Here is a 16184-nt window from a genome sequence, read left to right on the forward strand (position 1 = left end):
GCAAAACATATAATGACCAAAATGGCAAATAACATGCAACGCCACATGTTACTAAAAGGGTTGGTGAATAACCAATAATAAAAAATAATTTAGTGAACTTAACTAGAATTAGATTGAGTAATAGGTTGGACTTGATCAAATCCAATTCAACTCAAATATATAATATTATATATAACAAAAAAAATACTAATTGTCTAATATTAGTATACTAATATAGAAAACTCAAAGGTCTAACATAAGCTCTCATACTAATTATATTTTTATGATTATTGTTGCCTTAAATATTATGATTTGTAAATCAATATTATGTATAATGTGAGTTGTTAAACATGCTACATGTTTATGATTTATCATTTTGAATGAGTTATTACTTAAATAGGTTACATGTTTATGGTTTATCATATGAATATAGATAGTGTTTTAAATACTGAGTATATATTTTTAAATACTATTATGTTACAAGATTTTGAAAAATAGATTGTGGTTGACTTCTTCTCTTGGACCCTATATCAAAGAATAGTTACAAACCAAAATTTGAAAATACTGATTTTGAAAACTTTTTTATTGTTTTTTTAGTTTGAGGTATTTTCTAATAATTTTTTAAGAATTAAAGAGGTGAAGCTTTTTAACAACTCAACTTGATGACTCAATGTAACCTAATTAAAATTTGACTGGATTAAATTGGGATGTAAAAAAAAAAAAAGATAAACTCAATCCAACTCAACTAAGGATGTGTTTGAATTTCAAAGTTTTAAAAATACCAGTAAAATGAGTTTAGAGTCATGTTTCGTTACCCCTCAAAAATATGATTGAGAGTAAATTTTTACTTACAAACTCAATTCCGAAGAAGTAAAGCTTGAAATATTTTTACAAATTCTATTTGCAAACTTAAATTTAACCCCAAATTTAAGTTTATAAATTTTAACGTGAACATGCACAAAATTTAATTAGATTAAGTTGAAAAATAGAATAAATTCAATCCAACTAACTGAGTCACAATAGTAGGTCATGCAGCTATTTACTAAATTACTACCATTCATTTGATGAAAGCCAAAATCAAGATATGCTGACAGATTTAGAGTACTGCCAGGAATTTAGGAAAGGACTGCCAAAAGCAACAAAAAGGTCACAACTGAATAATGCCACCACATGAGGTGGGTCCCTCAACAGCAACAAGTGCATAAAAATTTGTGGTCTCCTTCCCATGAAAACAACTTATGAAAATTTGTGGTCTCCTTCCCACAACTGAATAATGCCACCACATGAGGTGGGTCCCTCAACAGCAACAAGTGCATAAAAATTTGTGGTCTCCTTCCCATGAAAACAACTTATGAAATATCTGTGTTTCTTCCCTGACTCTGATTTCAGGGACACTTGTAGAACAGCTAAACTTGACAAATGTCTATCCTCAGAAACAAATAGAAGATAAAAGTTGCTTTAACAAGCTACCAATATAATTGGCCAGGGCTGAATTTACAACTAAAGAAAAAGTAAGAGAAAGCAAGAAAGAATAAAGGAAAAGGAGAAAAAAAAGAAGATAAAGTTGGCCAACTACAAGCACAATTAAATATGAAATTGACACAAATAATAGTATATGCACAGGAATACACCAAATTCTTCACAACTATTTCTTTTTTCTCTTAAGCACAAAATTCTTCGCAACTACAACTTTTTTTATTTTATTATTAGTAGTATTGTTATATATTGAACTTTTATTTTAATGATTAATTAAGTTAATTAACAAATTTTCCATCAATGAAACTCAGGTTTTCGAAAGTTACATTCATGTTTTCTTTAAACTCAGGTTATGCATGTTTTCTTTAACAAATTATATATATCCATAAAATTTTTCCAAACATGTATAACTCAGGTTAGACCGTTACTGTTAATCATAAAATTTACAAAATATAATTATTATTTTTTAAGAAAAGAATGTGTGGAAAAGAGTGAGTACTATAATATCCATACTCATTCCTGTGAAAAATTGTGGATAAATATCTATTCTATAGTTTTAATGAATGAATAATTATTTGTGCTTGTAGATACTTTTGTAGATATACTTTGTCATGAAATTTTGTACACCAAATCATAACAGTATATTTAATTTAATAACAGTATATTTAATTTAATTAGATTATTAACCTCCAGGCATAGTTCTTTTTATAATTTAGCAGATAAATTTGATAGCATTTATAATTTTAATTGCAAAGAATGCTTTTAACCTTTAACACATAATCACTTTAGATGGAATGTGTATTATTTTTCGATGTGGTTAGAGTAGAGATTCTATGTCTATTTATTAGATAGAAAAATTAGAATTACTCTAATTTGATTTCAAGATCAAAATTGGCATCAGAACTTTGTCATCCCTATCCCTGCATATCATTTTAATTCCTTTTACTCTCTATATACATCGTTTTTAATCAAGGCCGACCCTAGGGTGGTGGCAAATGAATGTGATCACCCAGAGCCCACAATGAGAATAAGAAGACGTTCCCCAAATTATTTTTTTAATAGTTGGATGATAATTTTTTGAATGTTGTTTGTATATTATTTTTAAAAATAGACTAACTTTATTTTATTTTATTTTATCTCTTTTTTATATCTAAATTAAAATATAACAAATGATTATAAAGTGCTAATATCTTCTTTTTTTTTCTTTTTACCAAAAAGTAATATCTTAGTTCTTAGATTTTTCTAATGTGTTACATTTATATATTTAAGTTAAATGATTTTTTTTCTTAAAATTTATTAACATCTTCATATTCATATAATACAAATATCTTCATAGTGAATTATAAATATAAAGAAATGACCTTTAAGATTTTTAATCAAAAACGACCATACTCTATATTTTATATTTTAAGACATGATATCACAAGAACTTTATATACTCTGAACCACCGTTCTCTTTTGTAGTTTATTTATAATGCAAGAAGAGTTATGTTTGGTCCTCTTAATCTTTTGAAATCTGGTTTCTCCTTTCCAAAATGAAAAGGATAGAACTATAATAAACAACGATTAAAGTAGAGGATTCTAGACCAGCGAAGATGATTTTACTAGGAAAGAAGAAACTGGTGAACGACCACATTAATATCTTTAGTGGTCCATGATAGTTGGAGTAGGAACAATTAAGTTGTTGTCTCGTATTATAACCTAGTATTTGTTTTTTGGCAGGTTTTTGGCATAACCTGATACTTGCTTTTGTGCTCTCCAAAATCTATATCTATATAATAAAACTGAAGTAGAGCAAAATGTTTATTGTGCCCATGGCTGAATGTTTGACATCTGACACTTTTGCTGGTTTTTTGATAATCTTATACTCAGCTTGGTCTTGTGGCACGTGGCTTGCTATTTTTTGTTGTGTTGGTTCTCACATTGCAGTTGCAATTTGGAATTTTGTTGACACGTACATTCTATATTCCTTTTCTTCTGCCACATGCTTTGCTGATTAGCATTTTGGTGTGAGGTTGTGGTTTTAGGTTGGTCGTTCCCGGTTTTATCCCCTTGCCTCTTTTCTTCCTCTTTGGTTGCTTCTGCAGTTCAAGGTGTGAGTTTTTTGCGCATGTTGTGCATGTCTGTGTTTGGCGCGGCTGTCGCTATTTTCCTGGCCCGTTTGTTATTGTATTGTTGTTTACTTCATGTTCTATGATTCTTTACTAAATTTTTCCTTCATGTTCTATTTTTCCGCGTCCTTTTTTGTTGTTTGGTGACTTTCGTGCTTTGTTTTTGGCTAAGTTTATTAACCAATAATTTTGGAGTTTGAAGTCTAGATGCAACGTGGTACTCTTTGTGCCACTATGTTAATACAGAAATGAAATGGTGTTGCATGTGTAGTTAAGCTTGATGTTCCTGTTTTTATGTTTTTTGTGGTTGATTTTGTTGCTTTGCTTTTCGCTGGGTTCTAGATACTCAACTTCGTTTTGTGGGAAATGAAATGGTGTTGCATGTGTAGTTAAGCTTGATGTTCCTGTTTTTAAATTTTTTTGTTGATTTTCTTGCTTTGCTTTTCGCTGCGTTCTAGATACTCAACTTGGTTTTGTGGTACGTGGCTTGCTGTTTTTTGTTGCCTTGGTTCTCACATTTCACTTCCAATTTTGGTGTCACGCGGTTGTAACATTTCAGTTGCAATTTTGTTAACATGCACATCCTACATTCCTTTGCTTCTGCCACGTGCTTTGCTGATTATCATTTTGGTTTGAGGTTGTGGTTTTGGGTTGGTGATTTCTGATTTTATTCCCTTGCCTCTTTTCTTCCTTTTTGGTTGCTTCTACAATTCAAGGTGCGAGTTTTGGCGCGACTGCCACTATTTTTCTAGCCAGTTTGTTATTGTTTTGTTGTTTACTTCATGTTCTATAATTCTTTACTAAATTTTCCCTTCCTGTCCTGTTTTTTTGTGTCCTTTTATGTTGTCTACTAACTTTGGTACTTTGTTTTTGGCTGAGCTCCCTTTGTTTTCTAGTTTTTCTTTGGTGAGTTGTTCGCTTTGGTTGCGAGGAGTGAAGGTAATACTTTTGGGCTGAGGTCGGTGCATATGTAGTTCTTAGTGTGGTCTTTGTTGTTACTTTTTAGGATCCTTTTGAGTCTTATCCGTGGTTGCATGTGTAGTTAGACTTTATGTTCCTATTTTATTTTTTTTTTGTTTATTTTCTTGCTTTGCTTTTCACTGGGTTCCGTTTGTTTTCTATACTATGTTACGTTGTTTTGTTTGAATTCCATGTGTGAAGGTTTAACTTTTGTGTTTTATTGGTTGGTCATTGTTGGCATTTGTATCTGCATGTTTAGTCCGTAACTGATTGTCTGCCCTTTTGACTATTTTTGCTCATGCTTTTGGATTCATTACATCATCCATTTAGGAGTGGCAATTCTATGCAAAATTATGGCACGTACTCCTGACAAGATTAAGTCTATTGATGGGTCAAGAGAAACCCTTAAACTTGCTGTAAGGATCACAGATCTTTGGTTCGTTGGGACTCCCAACAAGTCTGAGCAAGCTGAAATTGTTATTGTAGATTCTGATGTATGCTTTTTTTTCGTTTATTTGGTTGTTGGATTGTTAACCATTCAATCAGTTGCTTACATACTTTGCATGTTACAGGGAGATGAAATCTATGTTGTTTGTAAGGCAGACCAGCTAAAGTCTTGGAAAGCTGATTTGAAGGAAAATTCCACTTATGTCATGCATAATTTTAAAGTGAGGAAGAATGATGGTCAATTCAGAGTCTGTGAGCATCAATATAAATTAGTTTTTATTGGAGTTACTGTTGTTGGGCAATCCAATTTAGATGACCTTCCTTTTAAGGAATTTAGATTTGTTGAATTTTCCAATATCATTTATGGCAATTTCGAGGCTGGCCTGTTGGTTGGTAAGCTCAGTCGCAATTTGTCCACTCATTTTGGTCACGATGTTTATCTTTTTTTAAATGACCTGTCTTTATTTTCTGCTTCTTTAAGACATTATTGGCGTCGTTGATGAGGTGCTCTTTCGCCATGTCTCATAAAAAAATACCAGGGTTGTTTTTAAAATCAAGGATTTGAGGTTATGTTGTACAACAATCTTTTCTCCCCCCTATATATTTGGTCATTATAAATTGATATTGTCACCATTTTTGTTTGCCTTGCTCCGTGATTGTTATCTAAATTTGACGGTTATTAACTGATACATTTATTGTTGTTTCTTTCCTATAGTGGCCAAGTGTTATCTTGCACTATTTGGGAAAATTACTATTTACAGTTCTTAGCCTACTTGAATGAGATTGAAAATGATGGCCCGATGGTTATCATTTTGACACATGCCAGAATCAAAGAAGGGCAGGGTAAGTCTGATGTCATATTTGCCAGTTGTGGTGCTCATTACATAGCATTTCCTATTTTTTTTGCCACACCTACAGGATCCTATCCACCTTCAGTGAGTAATTTGTTGAAGGCCTCACAATTATTGATTAATGAACCTGTATTGGAAATCCAAGAATTCAGGGAGAGGTATTTTGGTCATGTCGTTTGCTTTGTATCTATAAAATTCGTGCATCAAGTATGTTGAATCTTTGTTGTTATTCTTTCCTATTTATTCCATTCCCATAGGCTTTCAGATTTAGGTATTGAGGTTGGGCTAGTTTTGACACCTCGCGGTCAAGGAAGATCGCAACTTTCAGGGTCAAGCTAGTTATCATCAAAGGATGCATTTCTTTCAAAAGCTTAGGCAAAAACGATTTCTGAGATCAATGTCATTTTGAAGGTGGTCCTGTTATTTATGTTTGTTGTTTATTCGTTACAATGAAAAGGCCAATTAGTCTAGATTTGTTGAGATTAACAGATTAAGGCTAATGCCTGGTATTTATTTAATTCTGCCGTGAGTTCATTGGAAATTTGATGCCTATGGTTTTTCTCCAGGATATTGTTTGTGTTACCGTGGGCACAATTAGCAGAATAGTAATGGATAATCATTCGTGGTGTTATCCAACTTGCATTCAATGCCACAAGAAAACTGACATAGAAGCAGCACCATTCAAATGCGGATGTGGCAAAGAGAATGATCAACCTGTCCTGAGGTAATTGAACTCCTGCTCAATTAGTATGTCTTCATTGAGGATTTTCCTTTAGCTTGTTATCTACATTGACAGGTATACACTTGAAGTGAATGTGCTGAGTTGATTGGTCAATCAACGGATGAAGTCAACAGGGTAAAAATAGAAGTATGTTAATGTATTATCATATAATGCTTCTTATTTTATGAGTAATATTTTGTTTCTTTGGTATGTAATTCAATTCTAGCTTCTGACTCGTGGATTTGTCTGCTTTGCGCAAGAAGGGTGATGTTGATCTAAATGCTTCTCCTTAAGCACTTGTTCGACTGCTGGGTCATGTCCTTGCTTTTAAGGTTAGGGTTCAACCAAAGTTCAGGAATGTTGTTGTTCTTAGATACTCAAATGAATTAGATTTGATCAATGTTGTGCTGGACATGCTGCCTGATACTGAGGTTCTGTTTTCTGATGTCTATTTTAGTTGTTTTTGTCATAGCAATATAATGTATGCCTTTGGCTATTCTTAAGTTATATATCATGCAGGCATGTTCCAAGGTAGATAGTCTAAACCTTGATTGCAATGATGCTCCACAAGTTGAATCTATAAGCTAAGATTGTTGTTATGGGTCTTGGTGGTACATTTTTTTATGAAGCAATAAAAAAATTAGCCTGCTGCGAACTTTGCATCCGTTTAATTTACCAGTTTATGTTTTATGCAGCAATCTGTGTTTGTGACAGCAGATCATGATCTAGTTGCAGGGTTGCCATTAACGCCAAAAAAAGTCTATCATCTGATGAAATTGATGATGAGCCAAGAAGCTCACAAATTTCACCAGCCCAACTTTTGTCTAACAAATTAGCTAGACATTCTCACATTAAATGAATTTAGCTGATTCCAAATTGTTTTGCTTGTCTTTTGACCGTCCTGTTGCCAAGTTGTGGAATTATCAAAAAATTATGTGGTTTTGCTGATGTGTCTCTGTGATATTTTTTCCCAACATTGTCATGTGTTATGCGTTCCTGAGGTGGAAAGGGAAAATCCATTTTTTTGGGTTCATGTTATTTTGTTTGTTGATGCTATCCATTTTTGTGTTATATTTTCCACCAGTTCTAAAGGCAACTATGAGCTATTTTTAGCAGATTGCAATTTATTCAATTATGAGTCAATTTCTAAAGGACATGGCCAATTAAAGAAAACAAATTAACTAAGATTTTGTTTTTCTTTTTGCAAAGGGTTGGAGTTTTGCCCGGTGCGATGGCTTTTGCTAAAGCTTTTGCACCTGTTAACTTAACAATTACATATGTAATGTGTTTCTAACATAAAATGACAAGTTTTATTTACAAAAAAGAACTTATTTTACGTGGCAATATTCTGCAATGATAATTATATTTTATATCAGGTGTTCAACTAAACACAGGTCATTTATACCAAATTGATGATTTGCGAGTCATGGCGAATTTTTAAGAGGCTCCACACAATTAAATCAGCCAAATGAATCCCCTTATTGGACATTTTCAATAAATTAATGATAGAATCACTATGTGAATCCATGTGTGCTCGAAATAAATCCAGCTCTCAATATTGACACCGTATTCCTACATACACAACGTGTTTCACATGAACTTTTTCATCGATGTCACCAACAGATCCTTCTAGATGCAAGTGCAATCATTCCCACATACCCCCTTCTTCCAGGTGTCAATGTTTAGCTAAAATCATCTGTTGGTCCATTTCAATTAGCATTTTTTAATTAATTCATAAGTCACGCAAGTGCAACAATACCCATTTCGACTACAGGAAACGAGCACTATATAAATAAGTCTAATTGATGGAGAGAAAAAAATACAAAAAATAATTTAGAGTACGGGAAACTAGCAATATATAAACAAGCGATAGCCCATTTTTTATACAAGGTTCTGTTAAGTTCTTTGTTCCATCTTTTCTTCAACATTGTCCAAATAAAAAATTCAACCTATAAAGTTGAATTGCTGATGTTACACGTTTAAATGTGCAAATAAAAAAAATTGTGTTGCTAGATTGACGGCTGAGTCCTATATACACAATATCTTTCATTGCAAGCTTAGCAACAGTCCCAAAACCCGATGTTTATGCAACCAAGTGTCATCATTCCTATATTACCCATTTTGCTAGCCGTTAATGTTGAATTATAGTCTTGGTCCCTCATCTGCCATTTCTTTGTGTTGCTAGATTGACAGTTGAGTCCTATATACACAATATCTTTCATTGCAAGCTTAGCACCAGTCCCAAAACCCGATGTTTGTGCAACCAAGTGTCATCATTCCTATATTACCCATTTTGCTAGCTGTTAATGTTGAATTATAGTCTTGGTCCCTCATCTGCCATTTCTTTCATCTTCTAAATTTATTCGATGTCCTCGAGATTTAAAAGAAACATCTCTTACTTGATTTCAAAATAGATCTTCTATTTAACTTATAACTCACTCAACTCTATCATTACCCATATTCAACATGCAGAACTACCAACATGCAAAGAGATCTAATTCCGCAAAAGTCAGGATCAACAGGAAACGTATCATGCAGCAGAAACGACATCCTCAGACTCAGTCACCTTCACAACCAACTATGGACTGCACTTCAAAATATGCAGAATATGATAGTAAGACATCTGATATACCATGTTCCACAAGAAATGAATTGAATTATATTACTTAATCCCATTTTTTCCCTCTATTTTTAAGTGATTGCATCTAATTCATCAGAGGGTGTAAATTTTGAATCCACACAAGGTACTACGAAAAAAATCCTTTCATGCTTTTTTTCGCGATGGCTAAAATGTTCCTATCATATCTAATTCCAATTCTTATAGGTTATGATTCTAATTTTTTAACTGAGAATGAGCATTGCGAATCCTCGGCTAATCAGCCTGCAATCAACATTGAAGATGATAACTATAGTTCTGATTTATGGTTAAGCATATTAGTTCACATGCTCTTAAATTAATGTTCACGATTGTTACCATCATGTTCTACTATCGTATTTAACAATTTCAGGATATTCTGAACTTGGTGACCAACTTATGCAATGTAGATATTGTATTGCAAAAATGTGGTATAATGAAAGAATATCAAAAGATAAAAATTGTGCAACTCCAAGGTTCAACTTATGCTGTGGAGATGGCAAAGTTAAACTTCCATCATTACAAAATCCACCCAAACATCTCCAACGACTTCTCTTTGATGATAATATAATTGATAGTAAAAATTATCAACATAACATACAAGCATATAACATGATGTTTGCCTTTACTTTTGTTGGTATTAAGCTAGACAAATCAATTAATGATTCTAGAAGACCTCCTATAATTATAATACAGGGCCAACCATGCCACCGGATAGGCAGCCTATTACTGATGCCTGGAAAAGAACCCAAATTTGCACAACTATATATCTTTGACATAGAAAATGAAGTTCAAAATAGAGTTAATGCCATGAGGTAGTAATCCTTTTTTTGTATTACCAAAAAAATAAATCATTGATGCATGATATTTTGTCACAGTTATGAATGTGTTTTAATATTGGTTTTTACAGCCAACATTCTGGAATTCAACCCCAGATTGTTTCACGTTTAAGTCACATGCTGGATGAACACAATGCCCATGCTAAAAGATTTAGAATGGCCAGGGATAGATTGGCAGATAGTCAAGTCGATAATATCATATTGAAATTGATAGCTACTCGTGAAAAAGATGGTCGTGTATACAATATCTCAAATGTTCCTAAAGTTGTTGCACTTATTTTTGGTGATTTTAATCGAAGCTCAAAAAGAGATATTATTGTTGAAACTCAAAATGGAGAACTACAAAGAATCCATGAATTGCACTCTAGCTATCTAGGCCTACAGTACCCTCTACTCTTCCCTTATGGTGAAGAAGGATATAGAGTTGACATACTTCACCGTTCTACATCAGCCAACGAAAAATGAAAGAGAAATCGTTTGACAATGAGACAGTGGTTCGCTTATAGGCTTCATTCCAGGTCAAATGAAGCACAAACTTTATTGCATTCTAGGAAACTATTTCAACAATTCATTGTTGAAGGATATACCATGGTTGAATCGGAGAGGCTTAGCTACATCAGAAACAACCAAAAGAAACTTAGAGTTGACAAGTATTGCAGCTTACAAAGTTCATTGGATGCTGGAACAAACAAAGGCTTAACTAAAGGGAAAAGAGTCATTTTACCTTCAACCTTTGTTGGGATCCCACGTTACATGGATCAACTTTATTTTGATGGTATGACAATATGTAGTCATGTTGGTTTCCCAAATCTTTTTATTACTCTAACATGTAATCCAAATTGGCCTGAAATTCGTAGATTACTTTCACCTTTGAATATGAAAGCAATAGACAAGCCAGACATTGTCTCACGAATTTTCAGATTGAAATATGAACAAATGCTTTCAGACTTAACAAAGAATCACTTGCTCAGAAAAGTTGTTGCATGTAAGTTGTTCGACTTTTGGCAAGTACACTGGATCGCACAAGTAGTATAAAACGATAAGAACCGAGTATCGAACACTCGGGGAACTTGTGTTATTTGGTAAGCTATTTCAACAAATAAGTGTCTGGTGTGTAAAGGTAAGTGTGAGTATGAACAGGTGTATAAACTATCTGTGCAAAAAGAAAGAAAATCACGTGAGAGAAATGATGTGTAAAAACAAGTAGAGAACACGTTGGCCTTCCTAATAGGTGCCTGATGCTACAAAGATATTCTCTATCTAACAATGCTCATGTGTTCTTATGGTGTCTCCCAAGATACTAAACCCCAATTCCTCATGATAGTTTAGCCTAATCCTGATCAAGCATCATCCGCAGATTCCTCTTGTAAGACTAAACTCAACCAGGACCGCATTAAGACACACATACACAACTAAATTATCGTACCCTGATTCCTCGTGATAGTACGACAACTTAGCCCTGTACAATCAAGGACTTTAGAGTCAGACCAATTTCCACTGTTGAATGACCCTAACAAAGCATGCATCTACGTGATCAAGGTAAAGGCATACTGGAGTAAAAAACAGATAGCACAGAGAACACACAAAACATCATTAAATAGATAGAAATATATTTACATCAGGTACTTACAGGGAAGATCCAACAGAGGATTTAGCTTTCCATACCAGGAAGCCTTCTTTACAATAAAGAGAAGAAAAAGATGAAAGATTGAAAAAATACAAGTGGTGAGGATGTCTCATTCACCTCTAGGATCTCACAATCACTCACAAACTCATCTCAAGCTTTCAAACTGGCTCCTGCTTCAAGCTCTAGTCTCTGCAGATCTTCACACAACAAAATCTCTCAAAACTCTCTGGAACTTGGACCTTTCTCTCTCTAGAAACCCTAGACATGCAAAGCTCTGAATCCCAATCCAAACTCCCTCTCTAAAATCTGATTTCAGGCATAAATAGGTGGCCTTGTTCGTGCTCATGCGCTTAGTGCAATTATGGACCACTTAGCGCACATTAGTGAATTTTCGCTTAGTGTGTGCCTTTCTCGCTTAGCGGATGAACTAAAGTGGTGCGCTTAGTGAGATGAAGCGGTGCGCTTAGCGAACCTGTACAACTCATCTTCTTCCAAAGTCTTCCTCGCGCTTAGCCCATGAGTGTTGCGCTTAGCGGACGCTCGCTAAGCGAGCAGGTGGCTTAGCGAGAAGGTGAAAAACAACACTTTTCAAAGCTTACCTAATTAACCTGAAATTGAGAGAAAATGATTATTAAACACACAAAATGGAAGTACTAAGTATTTATTACCTATATTTAACAGAAAATACTTATAACACTACAAAATAACCATAGTTTGGAAGAGTTTGATACAATTTACACAAGTTTTATACACAAAAGTTAGTTGTTTTCACCGACTAACATAAGTTTACTATAATTTTTGTTGTTAAAGTTAGACATCAGTTTATCATTTCCACACTTTTGCTTATGCTATAATACAAATACTAAATTTTTATGTTACTGTTTGTCTAAGTTTGCTATTTTTTTTGTTGCTAAACTTACACAGCAGTTTACTTTTTTCAAGTTTTGGTTATCATGTAATACAAAGCTAAAATATTTATATGTTATTGTTTGGCTATTAATACTATCATTTACCAATCGCAGATATGCATACAATAGAATTTCAAAAATGAGGACTTCCTCACGTCCATTTATTGTTATTTTTACACCCAGACAATAAATATCCATCTTCAGATGATATTGACCAGATAATATAAGCAGAAATACCTTCCCATGAAAATGACCCAGAACTGTACAGATTGGTGCAAAATCATATGATACATGACCTATATGGAATTCTACAATGTTAGTCTCCATGTATGAAAGAAGGCAAGTGCAATCATTTTTATCCTAAAGTATTTTAGCCTCAGACTCTTTTGGATTCAAATGGTTATCCAGTCTATCACAGAAGAAATGATGGTCGCACAATTTCAAAAAATGGTGTTATCATTGATAATAGATACATAGTACCTTACAATCCAAAGTTACTGAGAAAATATCAAGCACATGTAAATATTGAATGGTGTAATCAAAGTACTTCAATCAAATATTTATTTAAATACATAAACAAAGGGTATGACAGAGTGACTGCTGTTATGGTTTATGATGGCAATGATGCAGTTCAGAATCCTAGCATTCAAAATGACGAGCTTAAAGAATATGTAGACTGTAGATAATATTATCTTAACCTGCATAATTCATTTGCTGATTGTTACTTTTATTAATCAATCTTTATGCCAGATACATTTCTCCCTGCAAAGCTGCTTGGAGAATCTTTGCTTTTCCAATCCATGGGAGAAAGCCTGCTATTGAGAGATTGCATTTCCATTTTCCAGGTCAACCTAATGTTCTTTACGAAGATCATGATGATATAGATGATGTCCTATCGAAGCCAAGCATTTTAGATTCAAAATTTCTAGCTTGGATGGACACCAATAAATGTATTCCCAAAGGCAGAACTCTTACTTATTCACAATTTGTTTCAAGGTTTGTATATAATAATAAAAACAGATCATGGCAACTCAGAAAAAAGGATATAACATTGGAAGACTAATATGGGTCCCACCAACCACAGGAGAATTGTTTTATTTAAGAATGATGCTTAGTACCTGCAAAGGACCTACTTCATTTAAGGATATTAGAACTGTTGCAAATATTCAATACGCTACATATAGAGAAACATGTTTTGCCATGGGTTTTTACAAGATGATAGAGAATATATTGAAGCAATCAAAGAGGCTAAGGATTGGGGCACGACCAATTATTTAAGAAAATTATTTGTGTTAATGCTATTAACAGGTGCCATCAGCAAACCTAAAGAAGTTTGGAACCAATGTTGGCATTGGTTAGCTGATGACATTGCATATCGATATAGGAAATTATCAGTGAACACAGGTTAGCTTTAACTCTTTTTTATTTTGAATACCATTAGTCATAATCATTGTTTAACAACTTGCTTTTTATTTCTTAGAATTACACATCGATGATCATGCTCTTAGGAATTGGACATTGTTTGAAATTGAAGAACTATTGCACACAAACCAAAGATCACTCAAAGACTATCTTGCAATGCCATATCCTGAGAATATCAATTTGACATCCTGTCTAGACAACAACTTGATATTATCAGAGCTCGATTACAACAATGATGAAACTAGATCAGAATTTGATCATCTTTTTGCGTCCATGATAGGTAATCTACCTATTCGTATATTATAAATTTTATCCCTAACAGTAAACTTATCACTAAAATACACAGAATATAACCGGCATTTGCTTCTTTCAATCAACAATTAAATTATTCTTCATTTGTATATATCGTTAACTTATCCATAATTGTAGATGAACAAAGATCAATTTACAACCGAATTATCCAAGTTGTCAACAACAATGAAGGTGACATGTTTTTCCTATACAGATTTGGAGGTACAGGAAAAACATTCATATGTAGAACATTGGCAAGTTCATTGAGAGCAAAGAATCAAATTGTCATTATGGTTGCTTCTAGCAGTATGGCTTCTCTATTATTGCCAGGAGGCAAGACTGCACATTCCAAATTTAAGATTCATGTACCAATTTTTGAAGACTCAACATGCAACATACATCAAGGCAGTCAATTAGTAGAATTGCTAAATCAGACAAGTCTAATTATTTGGGATGAAGCGCCAATGGCTCAAAAATTTTGCTTTGAAGCACTTGATCAAAGCTTAAGAGACATTATTACAAATAAATCAAGCTCCAATCAAATATTTAGAGGCAAAGTTATCGTATTCGGTGGAGATTTTCGCCAAATATTACCAGTCATCCCAAGAGGAAATCGCTCAGACATTATAAATGCAATAATCAATTCACCGTATCTATGACATTCATGTGAAATATTAAGCCTAACAAGAAACACGCATTTACAAAGTAATGTACAATCAATTGATGAACAAGAAACTGCCGCATTTGCTAAATGGATTCTAGACATTGGAGATGAAATTATTGGTCATGAAAATTATGGTTATGCTACAATTGAATTTCCTGCCCACCTGGTCATAACTGAATATGATGATCCAATCAATGCTATAGTCAAATCAACATTCCCAGACTTATATCAGCACCACAATAATCCTCAGTTCTTCAAATCCAGGGCAATATTAGCTTCAACCAATGAAACAGTAGAATAGGTCAATGATTATATACTATCATTGATTCTAGGTAATCATCTTATCATTTATCTAATTGGCATTACTTCAGTTTAAAGTATGACTACTCAAATTGAAATTTTAAAAATCATAGGTGAGCACATGGAATACCTAAGCTCTGATTCTATTGACAAATCAGAAACCATCGAAGGTTGTTATTTCCAATCAATTACTACTGAATTCCTTAATTCATTGACCACATCTAGTTTTCCAAATCATTCTATAAAGCTTAAAATTGGAAGTCCTATAATGCTGTTAAGAAACCTAGACCAAAATCAAGAACTCTGCAATGGTACTAGATTAGTAGTCACAAGACTGACAAAACATGTTATTGCAACTGAAATTATTTCCGGCAAGAATCTTGGCCACAATGTTTATATTCCAAGAATGTCAATGTCCCCTTCACAATCACTGTTGCCTTTTAAACTATTGAGAAGACAATTTTCAATTATGCTCTCTTATGCAATGACAATTAACAAGTCGCAGGGGCAATCACTATCTATGGTTGGACTTTATTTGCCAAAACCTATTTTTAGCCATGGTCAATTATATGTTGTATTATCAAGGGTCAACTTAACAAAAGGATTAAAAATTATGATTCATGATAAAGACCAGAAAAATATGACTTCCACTACCAATGTAATTTTGAAAGAGGTGTTCAGAAACATAACAAGCTGCAAAAGCCCAATTCTTACCATTTATTTTCCATTTTACTCAACTGATAACTTACTCATATGCATTCTAATATGCAGCTAAATACAACATCATATGAGCGACAGTTAAATTTTCTATTGTGAGGTACATAATGTCAGTTGCTATATTAGAATCTTCCAACTAAAATTTATAATACTCTCTTGTGATTATAAATTCCATCTATTTCAGTTGATTTTAGAGGTTAATATTTGACCAATAATATTCTGATTATCACACAATT

The 16184-nt window shown here is 33.4% G+C and overlaps 1 long non-coding RNA gene across 1 annotated transcript; it reads left to right on the forward strand.

Annotated features, from left to right (window-relative positions):
- Nucleotides 1–5108: 5108 nt before the first annotated feature.
- LOC114401539 lies at nucleotides 5109–7228 on the forward strand. The gene is made up of 3 exons (XR_003664293.1): nucleotides 5109–6235; nucleotides 6391–6548; nucleotides 6621–7228. It is a non-coding gene; the product is annotated as an uncharacterized LOC114401539 (long non-coding RNA).
- The last annotated feature ends 8956 nt before the right edge of the window (nucleotides 7229–16184 follow it).

The sequence above is a fragment of the Glycine soja genome, chromosome 20 (assembly GCF_004193775.1).
Source record: "Glycine soja cultivar W05 chromosome 20, ASM419377v2, whole genome shotgun sequence".
Classification (NCBI taxonomy): domain Eukaryota; kingdom Viridiplantae; phylum Streptophyta; class Magnoliopsida; order Fabales; family Fabaceae; genus Glycine; species Glycine soja.